This window comes from Hemitrygon akajei, chromosome 3, assembly GCF_048418815.1.
Source record: "Hemitrygon akajei chromosome 3, sHemAka1.3, whole genome shotgun sequence".
NCBI lineage: Eukaryota > Metazoa > Chordata > Chondrichthyes > Myliobatiformes > Dasyatidae > Hemitrygon > Hemitrygon akajei.
In genome coordinates, this window is record NC_133126.1 from 93,738,046 (window position 1) to 93,753,025 (window position 14,980).

A 14,980-nucleotide genomic window follows, 5' to 3' on the forward strand; every position below is an offset into this window, starting at 1 on the left:
CTCCATCTAAAGCCCTTGCTCTAGGGAGATGCCAATCAATATTTGGGAAATTAAAATCTCCCATCACGACAACTCTGTTCTTATTACACCTTTCCAGGATCTGTTTCCCAATCTGCTCCTCGATATCCCTGTTACTATTGGGTGGCCTATAAAAAACACCCAGTAAAGTTATTGACCCCTTCCTGTTTCTAACCTCCACCCACAGACACTCTGTAAACAATCCCTCCATGACGTCCACTTTCTCTGCAGCCATGACACTATCTCTTATCAACAGTGCACGCCCCCACCTCTTTTGCCTCCATCCCTGTCCTTTCTGAAACATCTAAAACCCGACACTTGAAGTAACCGTTCCTGTCCCTGAGCCATCCAAGTATCTGTAATGGCCACCACATCATAGCTCCAAGTACTGATTCATGCTCTAAGCTCATCCGCTTTGTTCACAATATTCCTTGCATTAAAATAGACACATCTCAAACCATCCATCTGAGCACATCCCTTCTCTATCACCTGCCTATCCTCCCTCACACACCGTCTCCAAACTCTCTCTAATTGTGAGCCAACCACCTCTTCCCCAATCTCTTCAGTTCAGTTCCCACTCCCCAACATTTCTAGTTTAAACTCTCTGCAGTAGCCTTAGCAAACCTACTCGCCAGGATATTCCTGTATGCTAGCAGCTGGAACAGTTTGTGGTTGGGGTGACTCAAGTCCCCAATGATCCTTTGGGCCCTTTTTACACACCAGTACAGTTTCCATACCATGCAGTGATGCAGCCAGACAGGATGCTTCCAATCGTGACTCTATAGAAAGTTTTTGGAATTTGGTGAGCTATACCAAACTTCTTCAACCGTCTGAGGTGAAAGAGGCGGTGTTGTGCCTTTTTCACCACACAGCCAATATGTACAAACCATGTGAGATCCTCAGTGAAGTTTTTGCTGAGGAACCTAAATCTGTTCACCCTCTCAACCCCATATCCATTGATGTCAATAGGGGTTAGCCTGTCTCCATTCCTCCTGCAGTCCACAACCAGCTTCTTCATTCTTGCGATGTTGAGGGAGAGGTTGTTTTCTTGACACCAGGGTGATGACTTCCTCTCTGTAGACTGCCTCATTATATTCGAGATTAGGCCAATCAGTGTAGTGTCGTCAGCAAATTTAATTAGTGGATTGGAGCTATGGGCGGTAACACAGTCAAGGGTGTACAGAGAGTAAAGGAGGGGGCTTAGGACACAACCCTGAGGGGCACCTGTGTTGAGGGTCAGAGGAGCAGTAGTGAGGGAGCCCACTCTTTTCACCTGCTGGCAATCTGACAGCAAGTCCAAGATCTAGCTACCCAAGGCAAGGTCAAGGCTGAGGTCTCTGAGCTTCCTGGTGAGCCTGAAGGGAATTATGGAGTTTAATGCTGAACTGTAGTCAAAGAACAGCATTCTCACATAATAATCCCTCTTCTCTAGATGTGTAAGGAACGTGTGATAAGCTGTGGATATTGTGTCATCTGTCGATTAGTTGTGTCGGCAGGCGAATTGTAGGGGCCCAGTGTGGGTGGTAGCATGCTGCAGATGTGGTCCTTGACCAGCCTCTCGAAGCATTTGCTTATTATTGATGTGATTACGACAGGATGCTAGTCGTTCAGACATGTTACTGTAGTCTTTTTAGGTATTGGGACAATGGTGGATGATTTCAAGCAGGAGGACACTCTAAACTGGAAGAGGGAGAAATTAAAAATGTCTGTAAACACACCTGCCAGTTGTGCCGCGCATATTCTTGTATTCGCCCTGGGATGCCGTCCAGTCCCGCATCCTTGCGACCGTACACCCGTTGGAAATACCTGTGTACTTCGGCCTCGGAGATGACCAAGCTACCTGTCGCATCATTTGCAGGTCTCCTCGGGGGCTCAATATTGGCAACATTGAATTGAGGAAAAAAGAATTTAGCTTGTCTGGGAGAGAGGTATCAAAGTTGGAGACTCCACTGCCTTTAGCTTTGGAGTATGCGACGGAGTGCAGATCTTGCCATAAGCTGCAAGTGTTTTTTGGTGGAAAGTTGAGTCTGTATTGTTGTTTTGCTGCCTTGATGACTTTGAACGGACCATAGCTGCATTTCCTGAGTTCATGTTGGTTATCGGCACCGTAAGCTCTATTCTCGCGCAGTAAATACTGTTCGCACAGAACTGTTGATCTGGGGTTTCTGATCTGGAAAGACCCTGACCGATTTCTGGAAGAAAACATCCTCGATTAAACTCATGACCCCATTCCTCATCACGGACGACATTCCATTCGACATCATCAAAACAGTCCTACAGCATCGAGGCCAATTGGTTGGACCAACAGTGGACGATATTAACTATGGCCGCTTCTTCAGCTTATTAACTTATTTCAGCTTCTGCGTGTACTTTGTCACCAAACAAATGGAGGGCAAAAGAGCGCTTTGTAAGGTTACAGAAGGGAGATGGCAGAGTTATGAAGAACAACATTATTAAATACCATATATCAAATTGAAATCAATAGCCATGAACTGCAATTGTCAAAGAAGCAAAGAGTGATATTACTTTCAAAAGGAAGATTGCTATGTTCTGTGGAGAGTCTCAATGTCTAAGTCAGAACACATACTATATGAAACAAAGGGTGTGATAGGTTTATTTGCAAGCAAGGATGAAGAGAGGGAATATGAAATAAATCCTATTTTCCCACAGCCAACGTTAAGGCAACCAATGTACACCAGAAAATAAAAAAACTGGGATTGCATTCTTCTTAAGCGGCTGAAGGAAGGAGTATAAAGAGAACAAGAAATCATATCCCAGGTTAGGAATGTGTTCAATCGAATCGAATGCCCAAATTAGTCAGGCAATATGTACCAAAAGCATTACATAGATGTGTGTGTGTGTGTGTGTGTGTGTGTGTGTGTGTGTGTGTGTGTGTGTGTGTGTGTGTGTGTGTGTGTGTGTGTGTGTGTGTGTGTGTGTGTGTGTGTGTGTGTGTGTGTATATGCGCACACACACTTTTCAAAAGCTTCAAGGTTTCAAAGGTACACAATGTATACAATATACATCCTGAAATTCTTTCTCTTCCCAACCATTCGCAAAAACAAGGGAGAGCCCCAAAGAATGAATGACAGATAAATGCTGGAACCCCAACATCCCCTCCACAGCTCTCCACCCTCCTGTGCGAAAGCGGCAGCAATCAACAATCCCTCCTCCCTCCACCAGCAAAAAAGGGATCGGCACCCGCCACCGAGCACTCAAGCGTGCAGCAAAATCAACAGCAAAGACACAGACTTGCAGTACTCCAAAGACTAAGCATTCACCCAGTATTCGACACACCACAGGCTCTCTCTCACTAATAAAGGAGTAAGAGATGTCCCCATTTCACAGCGAGAAGGGAGACATAACAAACAACTCGATGTTAAAAGTCCGTTGCATTGCTTTTTCCAAGAATGCAATTTTTCCAAAAATCCAAAAATCTTCCAGCTCCCATGACATACCGATCCAGGGCACTGACCTTCGATCCACCTGTCTCCAGAGCCCCGAGATCCTAGGCCTCCAAAGACAAGCCGAACTCTTAGCCCGCGCCCTTGGCACGTAGGATAATGGCCAGTCGTGACACCCCAAGAGCGGGTCCCATTCCCGCAAACAATAGAAGTCAGCGTGTAACTCCATGTCAGGGTCTTCAAAAGAACCCTGAAAGGTAAAAATAGAGATATTAAAGATGAATGTAGAGCTGTTTCCGAAGATGCAAGCAAAGGAGTCACCTTTAGTTATTGACATACACATCTGCAAATAAAGACTAGTTAATTTCTCCCAGCATCATTAGATGAAAACGCATTCTCAATTTTACTCCATTAAATTCCATTAGAATTGTGCGCCCTAACATTGAAAGGCAGATTCTCAACACTTAGTGGACGCACATATTTTGTCAGTAATTATCAAACCAGGCATACAGAAATCCAAGGATCACAATTACGCTAAATATCACCGAAAAATGAAGACTTAACAATGGCTTTTGTCGAATCTTTCTTTTGGGCATATTACTAGGTGATTGGAGATTTTCGTGTTTCATTCAAATTTCAGGATGTTTTCAAAACTTGTATACAAAAGAAAACATCGATAGCTATTATAATGTCAGGTAAATGCCGGACAGCCTGTTATCTGCCATGTAAGGACACAGGCCGAAAAAAAGCGATGCGGTACCACACTAGTAAAGTTGCGAAATATGCACATAGAATGGCGTTTCAGAATCAGGGTCAGGATCAAATTTAATAGCACCTGCACGTGTTGTGAAATTTGTTGACTGCGCAGCGGTACAATGCAATACATGATAATAAAGGGGAAAAGCTGTAAAAATTAAATAAGTAGTGCAAAAATAGAAATAACAAAATATCGTGAGGTAGTGTTCGTGGGTTCAATGTCCATTCAGAAATCAGATGGCAGAAGGAAAGAAGCTGTTCCTGAATCATTGAATGTGTGCCTTCACGCTTCTGTATCTCCTTCCTGATGATAGCATTGAGAAAAAGACATGACTTGGGTGTCCTTGGTGATGTTTGCCGTCTTTTTGAGGCATCGCTTCTTGAAAATGTCCTGGATACTACCGATGTTAGTGGCAGAGGTACGACGGCGCTACAGAACAGCTTCTCCGAGTTCTTCTGCGGAAACAACTTATTTTCTACCTTTAATGTTTCTCTTTCTTTCAAGATGGATAGGTTTTGTCCGTGCCCTTGATCTTCAGGTGCACTCAAACTGAGGTTCTTTGCTGAGATGGTTCCCGGAGCTCATCGATCGGGTTTTTTCAATATCCCAAGAGTTCAGCCTAGCAGGCGAGTGTGCCTTTGGAGTTTCCCGGCTTTGCGGTCCTGTGGAAATTCCGACCATGTGCCGGTGCCGCTGACTGAAGGGTCGCGGGAGGAAACGCGATATCGGGAATAGCGGATCAACCGTTGGACATCTCTGTATTCAGCGAACTCTCTCTCTCCCTTTCTTTCGTTAGCGGTGGAGAGTTTGTTGACCATTCTAGAGTCGGAAAATTCAAAGAAAAGCGATGCGGCAGACTTAACACTGTAAATCAGCCCATTGTTTTGTGTTTGTTAGTCTCCCCTCCTGCTGTGTGACAGCTCGCTGCCCCTTTATGAGGGAGAGAGCGAGCCGGCGCATGTCGAATTGGTTGTGTGAACGATTAGGTTTAATGCACTACAGATCATGGTCTCTCTTGAGAACTTTGCTGTTGCTTGCTGGTCGGGGGCGCTAATGCTTTTTGCTGAAATAAGTAGGGAGGGGAGGGGAGGGTTGATGCCCTGCGGCTTTTTGTGCGAGGGAGGGTGAGAAGAGGGCTTGTGGTTCTAACTTTTTTACTATAATTCATTGTTTGGGGCACTCTTCTGTTTTTGCGGATGTCTGCAAAGAGCAATCATTTCAGGTTGTATATTGTACACAGTTTCCGATATTAAATGGAACTATTGAACTACTGACGGAGCTGACCAAGTTTAGAACTCTGCAGCTCACTTCAATCCTGTGCACTAGCCGTCACCGCCCACTCTTCCCCGCCCCCATACCAGACGGCGATGCAGCCCGTTAGAATGTTCTCCACGGTACATAGGAAGAAATTTCCGAGTGTTTTTGCTGACATACCAAATCTCCTCAAATTCCTAATGAAATACAGCCACTGTCGTGCCTTCTTTATGGATGCATCGATATGTCGGGTCCAGGTTAAATGCTCAGAGATATTGCCTCCAAGGAACTCAAAATTGCTCAGTCTTTACGATTCTGCTCCCCCTATGAGGACTGGGGTATGTTCCCTCGTTTTACCCTTTCTGAAGTCCACAATCAGCTCTTTGGTCTTAATGACATTGAACGCAAGGTTGTTGCTGCAACACCACTCAACCAGCTGATCTGTCTGGCTCATGTACGCCCTCTCATCACCATCTGAAATTTAGAGGTAAACAATCTCAAAGGCAATGATAAGGTCGTATGCCTATGAAGGTTCTCAATCATCCAGGTTATTGTACATCAAGCAGTAATGAATCAAGGCAACTAGAGGTGCTATGTTGTCTAGAAGTTGATCATGGATCAGAACTGAAGAAGCCTCTTGAATGTGTGGCGAAACATCTATTCAACACAGCATGTCCAGATTCACTACTGCTTGGTATATAATGATGAGGTGGTGAATCGGGGACAAAATTAAACAGTAACAAGGGAGGTTGGCTTCTGGAACATCCTCAACTTCAAACATGGTGGCCCCTCATGGAGTTAAATAAAATAATGACACATTCACAATAATATCGAATCAACCATGACTTCCGCCCAAGATTTCTTCCATTACAGAAGCCAGCCTCCATTCACTCTGTAAATACAGTAAGTCCACATCAGACAGCGTACCAGCTGTAGTCCTGAATACTTGCGCTCCAGAACTAGCTGCTGCTTTAGCCATTCTAGTACAGTTGCAACAATGACATCTACCCAATGATGTGGAATCTTATCAAGAAGTTCCTGTTCACTAAACAACATGGCCACCAATTACTCTCCTCCCAATCATCAGCAAAATGATGGGAGCTGTCATCAACAATGCAAACAGGTGGCATTTAATCACAAATACCGTACTAATCAATGCCCAGTTTGAATTTCACCAGAACCACACGTCTCCAGGCAGTGTCACAGATTCCACAGACATTACCAAGTATGGAAAAATAATTAAATTCCAGAGATGACGTGGGCATGACTGTACTTGACCTAGAACAAGGGGATTAAAGCCAGTGGGCAAAATATTAGAGTCTAGCCATCGATTGGAGTCACAATGGAAAATGTTTTTGTCTACCAGAACTCAATGAACTTACTGCAGGGGCTCTGACAGTGTCCTGGGCACAACCATCTTCAGCATTTTCAGCAAATACCTTCCTTTCAGTCAGTAGTGTGGATATTTTCTTAACATAACACCAGTCATGTTTTCAGTCAATGGCATGGCTCATGCTTGCATGCAACGGGACCGAGACAGTATTCGGGCATGGGCTGAAAAGTGGTAAGTGACACTTGCACCACAGGCAATGACCTTTCTTAGCAATACAGAATCTAACCACCAGCTTTTCACATCCCATTACCTTTGCTTAATCCTTCTTCATTAATATTTAGGTGGTGATTAACGTCCAGGAATGTTATAGGACCAGCCATATTAATACCACGAGCACAGTAAGTGATTCACTGCATGGCATCACTAGGTCCATTTCATTCTATAAGGTAGCATGTCCTCTGTTTGCTTGGATAACTGTGGTGCGAACAATGCTCAGCACTCCAGGAGAAAATTGATTCCCTTCATCTCAACCAGGCTAAGCAGGCATTCCCTTCATCGGTCATTGTATCTGCCAAGTGTACCATCAACAAATTTCACCACCCAGGCTACTCGGACAGCATCTCACAAACCCATGACCTCTAGCAACAAGAAACAAAGGGCAGCAGGCAGATGAAAACATAACCACTCTCTAGTTTATTTCCAAAAAACCATGAGACTATACGACATAGCAACAGAATTATTCCATTCGGCCCATTGAACCTGCTCCACCATTTAATCATGGCTGATTTATTATCCCTCTCAACACCAATCCACTGCCTTCTGCCCATAATCTTTGAAACGCCTACTAATAAAAACCTGCCAACCTCCGCTTTGAATATATCCAGTGTCTTGGCCTCCACAGCCATCTTTAGTAATGAGTTCCACAGATTTGCCATTCTCTGCCGAAAAATATTCTTCCTTATCTCTGCTCTAAAGGGACTTCCTTCTTTTCCAAGGCTGTGCCGGCTGGTCCTTGTCTCCTCCATTATATGAAACATCCTTTCCACGTCCACTCTACCTGGGCCTTCCAATATTCAACAGGTTTCAATAATATTTCCCCTTCATTCTGCAGTGAGTATAGGCCTAGAGACATCAGACACTCTGGATACCTTAACCCATTCTTTTGCGGAATCATTCTCATGAACCTCCTCTGGACCACTTCAAAAGTCAACACATCTCTTCTTAGATAAGATCCCAAAAACTGCTCACAATACTCCAAGTGCTCGGTAGGGGTGCCGATGCTTGTTTGCTGGTGGAAAGGGGTGGGAATCGTTGCCTTGCTGCCACTTATGCGTGGGAAGGGGAGCTGGGGGGGGGGGCCTTTAGGTTCTACCATTTAACTGTCATTCATTCTTTGGGGCACTCCTCTGTTTTTGTGGCTGTTTGTGAAGAAAAAGAATTTCAGAATGTATATTGTATACATTTCTCTGACATTAAATGTATCTATTGAAGACCATTGAATTGTGGTCTGATCAGTGCCTTATAAAGCCCCAGCATTACATATTTGCTTTTATATTTTAGTCCTCGAAATAAATGCTAGCATTGCAATCTTTTAAACTTGCTGGTTGAGTTGGTGGTAAGGATGGCAAACATAATGCTAGCATTTATTTCCAGAAGACTAAGATCCCTTTGCCCCTCTGCTTTCTGAACTTTCTCCTTGTTTATATTTCCCTCCAGAATGTGGTCCGTCCTTACTCGAATGCAAAGTTGCCAGCCAAAATAATTGCAGTGGTTCAAGAAGGCATGCCCTGAATCTGATAACCTATCCCATGAGAGGGAATTGAAACAAGCGTTGTGTGCAATGCCTCTAATCTTCAATCTGATGTGGCAAGAAGTGTACATGATGGGTTTCTGTATTGAAATTGGAAATTTATTCATACAACAATGAACAGAATGCTGGCTGATGTCAGAAATACCATCTGGGGAGGTATCTCGTGCTGTGATACCAACAGCACTGAGGCTGGAGCTGATTTTTATCTTTCCTCTCATGCCTTAAGTAAAGGCGCGTATTAGGAATGGGCGCAAATCGCCGCCATGGTCTGCAGGAAAAGTGTGAGGAGGAGGAATAGGGTTTGAGTTTGAGTTAGTGTAAGGCGAGTAAAGAGCACAGTGAACAGGTGCTGCCTTATGCCATGGGACATACATCTGAAAGAAAGAGATATTGAGAAATAAAAGATCATACTCCAGAGATGAAATGACATCACAACAGCCTTTGACCAAGCTTGGCAACAAGTCATCCTGAGAAAACTGAAGTCAATGGGCAAAGGGACAATATTCCAGTGGTTATAGTCCTATTTCATAAAAGGGAAGGTTTTCGTATCTAAGCATGGCCCAACAGAACCTGAGGATATCCAAAATAAATTCAAAACATACAAAGCATCCACAGTAAGTTCCAATGTGCAACATTGCTCAGTGGAGCACTGACAACAAACTGACTTTTACTGATAAGATGGGCAAGTTGTAAAAAAAAATCTTTTGGTGCTAAATACTTCAATATGAATTTTATGCTGGGTTAACAAGGAACACTGCATGATAAAGAGAGAATGCTACGTTTGGTCTCTAAATCAATCATTTTGGTCAAAGAATTATTTACTGGATCTGAGAACCAATGACAGAGAGTCTTAACCCCAATCAGCACTAATCCCCACTGGCATGTTTCTAGTCCTTAAATGCACAGTCACTGGTAAACTTTGGGATATGTACAAAACATTCATTTCATTCACTGGCTACCTACACTAGTGTCCCAGTTATTTATGGCCCACCATTTCTAATGGCATCATAATTATCAACCATAATTTTGCAGTCGCTCAATTCCCCTTTTTCCCTAGTTCCACTGATACCATTTGTATGTTTTACATGGATCTTGTTCACTTTATTTGAGGTGTTGGATTTTGGAAGGTCAAATGCAAAGAAAATATACGGTAAATGGCAGGTCCTATTTTGTGGCCCTCCATTTGTTGGGGTCGACTATAGACGTTGCACCCTAGCTATTCACATTGAAGTCGAGATGCAAGCCAGTATGCAATTTAGGTCAGTACAACATGGAGAGCAAGCTGTTGCCGATGTAGCAGGCTCCCGCCCTTCATGCAGCAGATACATCCAAAGGAACAACAGAGATCGATACAATTTGGCACCAGTCAGGTCTTTGGTGCTGCCGTCTACGTTGAATGCAGCGTTGGACTGCCTTAGGAATTCCAGCTCCGGATTTTTCCTCAGGGTTTCTTCCGAAGTCTTCCCTATGAAAGGGTACAGCCGCAAGGCAGCAGAGGTTTGAGATCAGATTTTTTCCTTCTCCTAGATGAGCTGCTAGCCACGGCTGACGAGCACCATTAGCCCAGAGGACCTTTAAGAGCACTCATTTACAAAGGCATGGGGTGCACGTCCTTGGCTTCCTGATGATGGCAACACACACATAGGGTGGTAAATAAGGTGTATGATTTGCGTCTCCATTGGTGGGGGTATTAAATATACAAGTCAAGACGCCATGCTGTAGGTATGATTTTGATTGTGTGCAGTTCTGGTAGCGTCATTGCGGGAAGGATATGGAGACACTAGAAAGGGTACTGAAGAAGTTCACCTGAAAATGCTAAAATATAACTCCTGGAGCAGGTCATGCACGTCAGACATAATCTGTGGAAGCAAAGGGAAGATGGATGCTTTGGATGAGAACCTGCATCAGCAACAGGGGAGACATAACAAACAATTCGCTGATTTACGATGTTAAAAGTCCGTTGCGTCGCTTTTTCCGAGCTCACGTCTCTGGGCACACAGTCAGAGATCTTCCGTCTCCCGCGACCCACCGATTTCCAGCAGAGGCTCCTACCTCGAGTCTACCCTCCTCCGGAGCCACGAAATCCCGAAACTCCGAAGGCGTGCTAATCTTCTAGGCCGCATCCGTGGTATATTGAATAACGGCCAGTGGCGAGACTCCGAGAGCAGGTCACATATAACCGAAGTTAGTGTGTAACTCCAGGTCAGGGTCTTCAAAAGAATCCTGAAAGGGAAAAGTAGAGATATTAAAGACAGAAATAGAGCTGTTTCTGACGATACAAGCAAAAGAGTCACCGTTAGGCGCCATTGTCTCCTAAGCTCCACCCCCAAGGTCCTGGAAGGACAGAGACAGAGCGGCAGATCACCGGAGAGTTAGCGGAGATGTTAACTGAAAAAATATCCCGCCAAAAAAAACTCATTGGACCGCAAACTCGGCATTTCATGTTATTATTGGGCAATATTTTATGATGAAGATTATGACAGGCGGAAGGATGAGCCTAAAATTCACTGTGCAGTCTTGCGCCAGTCAGCTGTTGCACCAGGAGGCGAAGCACAATGTGTTCAAGCTGTCTTCAGAAACAAGGGAGTATCTGCGGGGCGTTTATCTCATTCGTGATTAAGCTTGCACGTCAGTCTTGAGCACGACGTCAACCAACACTCTTCGATGTCGGCACTAGTAGATAAAAGCACATCTATTAGAATGCACCGGAGTCTCCATAGCACAGCTATTCAATTAGTTCTTTTTAATGTTCTGTAATTACTAATAATAATAATAATAACAGAGAGGTAAAAATAATTTTACGGTTAGTTTTGTTGGCTCTATAAATCTCTTAAAGTTCAGAACTTATGGCTCGTGTTATCAGGATATACAATATTAATAGTGCTGACTGGATTTAAGCTTTTTAGCTTCATTATTAATAAGGAATATCTGTTTGCATTTGTAGAGCGCCTTTTTACATTTTACCACCAGAGGTATGTCACTATCGTCATGTTGAAAGTAAAAATAATGAGCACAGTAGCTGCTCGAAATTTTATCAGATTAAGTTTTTCTCATCCCACTCTCTCCCCCCCCCCCCCAAAAGGGTAACAACATGAAAGTAGAAGCGCTGTGTAACGGCAGCACGACAGGCGGCTCCGGCCGTTTAATCTCAAGGCTGATCCTGTCCCTCAATTCTATTTCCTGCTACGCCTCCTTATTTCCCAATCAGTGTCCAAAGATCCATCCTTCTTATATTTCACAGAAGGATGCTATTCAGCCCGTCTCTGAACAATCCCATCAGAGATATTCTCCCGCTTGCTTCCTCATACCCGAAACTTTCACACACCCATGAAGAACTAATCCCACCCGCCCAGATTCTCCTAGAAGCCACCCACACTAGGGGAGATTTATAGGAACTAATTAACCTCTCCGTCTTGAATGTACTCAGCAGCTTGATATTCATGGCCGAATCTTGCAGAAAATTCCATAACAAAAATACTACATTCTTCTGGGCTCATTATTCACATCCCCACTGTAGATAACCTCACACATTCCGTCTGTCTGCATAACAGCAACTCCGTTTATACCCCTTTGTGCACCGTCTCTCTATCTAAATATGACCACAAACCCATTGGAAACGCATTTGACAAACGAAGAATAATCATCTTGACCTTAATTGCTACGAACTGCCAGGTTAAATCATTTAGTCACACCCCTCCAGAGGTATTGCTATTATTAATAAGGTATTGCTTATTATTTAATAAGTACTTTAGATCTGTCTTCACTAAGGAAGACACAAGCAATCTCCCAGATGTATGGATGGGCCAAGGACATAGGGTAACAGAGGAAATGAAACAGATTGACATTAGGAAGAAAACGGTGATGAGTAGACTGATGGGACTGAAGGCTGAAAAATCCCCAGGTTCAGATGGTCTGCATCCTAGGGTACTAAAGGAGGTGGCCCTGGAAATTGCGGATGCATTGGTAATCATTTTCCAATGTTCCTTAGATTCAGGATCAGTTCCTGAGGATTGGAGAATGGCTAATGTTATCCCACTTTTTAAGAAAGGAGGGAGGGAGAAAACAGAGAACTATCGACCTGTCAGCCTGACATCGGTGGTGGGGAAGATGCTAGAGTCCATTATTAAGGATGAAATAGTGGCATATCTAGATAGCAGTGATAGGATTGGGCCGAGCCAGCATGGATTTACCAAGGGTAAATCATGCTTGACTAATCTGTTGGAGTTTTTCGAGGATGTAACCAGGAAGTTAGACGGGGGAGATCCAGTGGATGTAGTGTACCTCGATTTTCAGAAGGCATTTGATAAGGTCCCACATAGGAGATTGGTGGGTAAAATCAAAGCTCAGGGCAACGGGGGGGGGGGGGAGACATTGACATGGATAGAAAACTGGTTGGCAGATAGAAAGCAAAGGGTAGCGGTGAATGGATGTTTCTCGGAATGGCGGGTGGTGACTAGTGGGGTGCCACAGGGCTCGGTAGTGGGACCACAGCTGTTTACAATTTACATCAACGATTTGGATGAAGGCATTGAAAATAGCATCAGCAAATTTGCTGATGATACTAAGCTGGGTGGCAGTGTGACATGTGATGAGGATGTTAGGAGAATTCAGAGTGACTTGGATAGGCTGGGTGAGTGGGCAGATACTTGGCAGATGATGTTTAATGTGAATAAATGTGAGGTTATCCACTTTGCGAGTAAGGCTATCAGTCACTGAAGGTGAATGAGCAAGTGCAGCAGGCAGTGAAGAAGGCTAATGGAATGTTAGCCTTTATTACAAAGGGAATTGAGTACAAGAGCAAGGAAATCCTCTTGCATTTGTACAGAGCCCCGGTGAGACCACACCTGGAGTATTGTGTACAGTTTTGGTCTCCAGGGTTAAGGAAGGACATCCTGGCTGTAGAGGAAGTGCAGCGTAGATTCACGAGATTAATTCCTGGGATGTCCGGACTGTCTTACGCAGAGAGGTTAGAGAGACTGGGCTTGTACACACTGGAATTAAGGAGATTGAGAGGGGATCTGATTGAAACATACAAGATTATTAAGGGATTGGACAAGATAGAGGCAGGAAATATGTTCCAGATGCTGGGAGAGTCCAGTACCAGAGGGCATGGTTTGAGAATAAGGGGTAGGTCATTTAGGACAGAGTTAAGGAAAAACTTCTTCTCCCAGAGAGTTGTGGGGGTCTGGAATGCACTGCCTCGGAAGGTAGTGGAGGCCAATTCTCTGGATGCTTTCAAGAAGGAGCTAGATAGGTATCTTATGGATAGGGGAATCAAGGGATATGGGGACAAGGCAGGAACCAGGTATTGATAGTAGTTGATCAGCCATGATCTCAAAATGCCGGTGCAGGCTCGAAGGGCAAAATGGTCTACTTCTGCACCTATTGTCTATTGAATACTTATGCAATCAATTTTTACATTTTATGTTTATAATTGATCTAGATAATTTTGTAGAGATGTTTTCACTTTGACATGAAAGAGCTTTTTTTCCTGTTGATCTGTCAAAAAAGCCAAATTAAATCCACTGTGATTCAATGTTGTAAAACAATAAAACATGAAAACTTCCAAGAGGGGTAAATACTTTTTATAGGCACTTTATATTCTAGTCCTCTTGAAATGAATGCTGACATTGCATTTACCTTACTCACCACCTGCACATGGTCTCCCAAATCCTTTTGCACCTCAGATTTTTGAATTTTATCCTCGTTTACAAATTAGTAGATGCTTTTTATTCCTTCTACCAGAGGAGTCTTCTCGACACTGTATGTGATCTTTGCCCTTCCTCCTCATCTGGTCTAAGTCCTCCTGCATCCTCTGTTTCCTCTACAATACAGGAACTGCTCCTCCACCGGTCTTCATATTTTCCACAAACCTAGGCACAAACCCATCAATTTTGTCATGCAAATCATTGACATAACATGTAAAAACAAACCATCCCAACAAAGATCCTGTGGAAAACCACTAATAATCAGCAGCCAATCTAGAAATTATCCCTTTATTCTCAGTCTTTGCTTCCTGCCAATCAGCCAATGACCTATCCATGCTGGTATATTTTCTTTAATACCATGGGCTCTTCTCTTGTTTAACAGCCTCATATGCAGCACCTTGTTGAAGCCCTGAAAATCCATGTTCTCAACATCTCTCAATTCTCCTTTGTCTATCCTGTTTATTATTTCTTTAAAGAATTCTAACAGATCTGTCAGGCAAGATTTTCCCTGGAGGAAACCATGCTGACTATGGCCTATATTATCATGAGCCTCCATGCACCCTGACACCACATCCTTAAATCTTTTCAACCGTTTTGCATCACAGATATCATTAATATATCTACTTGGGTATTGCCATCCCAGATTTTTTTTAAAGACAATAATATGATGCAATTTAAATATAAGACTCGCACACT